The 4,109-nt window shown below is 55.5% G+C and overlaps 1 pseudogene; it reads left to right on the top strand.

Moving 5' to 3' along the window:
• The first annotated feature begins 251 nt into the window (after positions 1-251).
• Positions 252-2,934, top strand: LOC123059474 (uncharacterized; annotated as a pseudogene).
• Positions 2,935-4,109: the final 1,175 nt, after the last annotated feature.

The raw sequence follows: 4,109 nt of genomic DNA on the forward strand, positions 1-4,109 counted from the left end.
ATGTAAGATCCTATAAATATATCATCTAAATCTCGATCGACTGAGATTTTGCAATACCGTATGTGTTAAGTCAAGCCATTCCACATGACCACGTCGCAGCCGGCCGGCACTGAAGTGTCCAAACAAAATGGCCGGCTACGTATACACTATAACAGAGGGCCGGCTAACCAGCTGCTCCACCCCTATAGTCTTCTTCTACCAAGTATAGTAGTGCAAACACATGGCCGGCTAAGCAGCTCAACCAACCGAAAATGGCGCCACCAGTGAGGGATCGCACCATGTACAGGCACCACCTCTGCTTGTGCTTCATTCTTCTTGCGTCCACGGCCACCCTCTCCGCCGCCGTCACGGCTTCCTCTTACTCCACTGCCTGCCCCTCCCTGGCACCGGCTCAGGACCGCCACACCGACGGCGACGACGCCGTTGCACTCATCCGCTCCTTCCAAATCTCCGGCGGCCAGTTCTCCGGGGGCGCCGACGGCCTGTTTTCCCCCGTCGACGACCCCTACAAAGGCCGCCCGTTCCACTTCCTTCCACACGGCGCGTCCCGCACGGACGACCCGGCTCTCGTTCACCTCACCGGTACCTTGACCATCTTTGGTCCCCGCAGCTGGCGCCGTGGAAGCCACCAGTATTACAGCGAGGCCGCGTCCATCGCCTTCGTCCTCGACGGTTACCACTCCTCGGCCTCGCGCGAGCTCTGCATGGTCGGGACCGGCACCGAGCACGCCGTCGACGGTTCTGTCAAGCAGTACCATGACGCCGTCCTCCGCCTCCATGTCCCCAGCCCTCCCAGCCTCGCCGATCCTTTCGTGTCCGGCAGCATGGAGGGCTCCTCCGACCTCGGGACCATCAGCCTCCTCGCGTACGCCGGGGGCGACCACTACAAGTACGACGACTCCGGGCGTGCGGCCTGCAGCCCCGGGCCATCGATGCTGCCGGCCAGTGGCTCGCTCCGGGCGCTCGGCGGTGTCAACTCCGTGTGCGCCCACCTGAAAGAACAGCTCATGATCTCCTACAGGTTGGAGCATGGCCGCACCGTGCTTCCGCGGATGCGCGTCAACCAGATGCAGTGCAGCGCGGACGGCGCCGCCTTGCACGCATACGCGGTGCTCTTCAATGACACCAGGCCGACCGAGAGGGGCTACCGTCGACGCCGCTTCTTGGTCGGCGACGAGGCCTTGGTGGCCGACGGGCACTGGGACGAGTCTCGGCGCATGCTCTGCCTCAGAGCGTGCCGGGTTTCGCTACCGGCGCCGGCGTCTGGTCCGGTGGTCGACTGCGGGATCGGGATGAGCTTCTGGCTCCCAGCAGTGTGGACGATGTGGGAAAAGAGAGCGGTGGCCGGGATGCTCTGGAACTAGCCAAGCCGACACTGAACCGATGTCGATCATCGACGACCAAAGAAGCAACGCCAACATCTCCGACGTGAAGTACAGCTACAACGACACTATGCTGGAGGAGGCCAGGAAACATCACCAGAAGATCAGCAATGGGAAGAAGATGATAGGGTCAGACTCTTTCCCAGATTTCAACTCTAGTAACGGTGACGCTGAGTTTAGTTTCCAGGCGCTAGACATCAGGGGGCAGGCCTACCCAGTCACAATTGGGTTACGGATGGTCGCCGACAATATTCTGGCCGACGACGATGCCTCCTCCCGGCGTTGGGTGGTCTTCGGGAGCACGCCCACCACCGCCGCGGCCCGGCGTGCGGTGGTTGACGACATGAAGGAGGACCTGCTGAATGTCAGCTATGTCATACGCTACTCCGCTCCAGGTGACAAGATCAGGGTGCGTCCTAGCAATGCGGCCCACTACTCAAACTATAGCGTTGAGAAAAGAAAGATCTTGGCAGAGGGCATTTATGACCGGAAGAGGGGCATCCTGTGCATGGTCGGCTGCCAAGAGCGCACCGGCTCGACGGATTGTCAGACACTGGTAACGGTGCAGTTCGCTTCCCTTGGTTCCAAGGTGCCGGAGCACGGAAGTGGGGCGATCAGCAGCCTCAGAGACAAGACCGATCGCCTCTTCTTTGCGAAGATCAACTTCACCATGCACGGGATGTACTCCGCGCAAGTGGCCAACGCCATATCGAGGATGGACATGGAAAGCGTCATGCTTGTGGCCTCGACGACGCTCTCGTGTGTCTTCACCATCCTGCAGATCCTTCACACCAAGAGGAACCCGGAGGCGGCTCCGGCAACATCGGTGACCATGCTCGCCGTCCTCACCATGGAGTTCCTCGCCCCTCTCGTGCTCAACTCGGAGGCCCTGTTCGCAAGCAGGAGGAGCCAGTACCATGAGCTGCACCCCACGAGCCGGAGGATCGAGATGAACGAGGTCATGATGAGGGCGCCTACACTGATCGCCTTCGTGTTGCAGCTGCGCCTTCTCCAGCTCGCGTGGTCCGGCCGACGCACATCCACCATGTCCGAGCGGACCGTGTTATGGATATGCCTGCCGTTGTACGCCCTCGGAGGAATCGTGGCCGCGGTCGTCCACGTGATCAACGCCCGCGCCTCCACGATCGGCATGGCCGGATGGCGGGTGACGATCTGGCAGGACCTTGTGTCGTACGCGGGGCTGATACTGGATGGCTTCCTTCTCCCGCAGGTCATCCTAAACGCGTCCTTGGGAGCGTCCAGAGCTCGGGCGATCTCGCCGTGGTTTTACATGGGGGGCACCATGCTCCGCTTGATGCCTCATGCGTATGATGTAGTCAGGGCCCAGATCTACAAGCCGAGCATGCGCTCTTCCAAATTGTACGCGAGCCCCCACGACGATCTGTTCGGCGCCGCTTGGGACATGGTTATACCGTGCGGGGTGGCGTTGCTGGCCTTGTTGTTGTTCTTGCAGCAGCGACTTCCAGGCACCGAGTCACTTCCTTCGCAGAGGAGCAGATCGAGTGGATATCAGATGGTGTCTAACATTTAACATAAGACTGGAGAGTGGGCACCTTATGTAGTGTACCTTACTAGCATTTCTTTTTCATTTCAAGACTCTGGTTACGTTTGTATACTTCACATCTTCTATGTCAGTGAAAAACGGAGGAATTCCAAGACAGTGTATGTCACTATATAAGCGTGGACACATAGCAAATACAGTAGCAAAGCATTGATGATTAAAGTAAACTACAAAACAATCATCATCACAACTATTATATTATCCCACAAATCCACAGTACGTCCATACAAAACTACTATGACGCTAATTTTACTTCATAAAGCATATAGCATCTGAACGTTCACCAGTGTTCTTCACAGGCCGCTCCCTCCCAAGGAAAGGGCCATTGATTATATACTTGGCCTCCACATACAGGCCTGCAACCGTAAATACAACGCCGCCGAGTGTTAATTTCATTACAGTGGTCAGAAACTGCTTCTCATCTTTAGGTGGACTGCAAGCAAACGAAGAGCGACCTGAGTTAGAAACCATTTTCTCTTTTACAGGTTGATGAGAGAAAATTAATGCTAAAATTAGTGTATACCATGGTGATGATGATGCAGGGTCCTTCACTTGTGTGGAGGATTCTGCAATGCTGGCGGCGGATTTGGCTCCATGCTGCAAGGAAGTTTAGATGCTTTGCGTTAGTTACAACGAAATTTTGATACAAGATTTGTGTTTATTACAAGCAGTGAGCCAGTGACACAAAAAAAATTGACAGAAGATTTGGGTTAATTACACACAGTGACAGCACAAAGAATCTTGACAAAATCTACTAGTATTAAAAATTTACAATCAGTTAGCGCTACAAGGGCAACTCTAACCGATTTCCTAAAAGTTAAAGAAGGATCCGGCCGAGTAAAGTTAGTGGAGTAAATTTTTCCTCCTCTATTAACCACAAAAGGAGGATCATGCCACTAGCACCATAGTCCTCTCGGCCCCACCGCCACCACCACCACCATCCTCTCGCCCGCCACCACCAACACCAACAACACCATCCTCACGTCCGGTACCATCACCACCACCACCATCATCACCACCACCACCACCACCCCCCTCGGCTACCACCACCATTCTAAAAAGAGGCTTCCACTTGGGTCAATATCTCCCCATGAGTGAGATCCCAATACTTTTTGCAGTTTCATCCATTGTGGTTGGATTCATGA

The sequence above is a fragment of the Triticum aestivum genome, chromosome 3A (assembly GCF_018294505.1).
Source record: "Triticum aestivum cultivar Chinese Spring chromosome 3A, IWGSC CS RefSeq v2.1, whole genome shotgun sequence".
NCBI classification, from domain to species: domain Eukaryota; kingdom Viridiplantae; phylum Streptophyta; class Magnoliopsida; order Poales; family Poaceae; genus Triticum; species Triticum aestivum.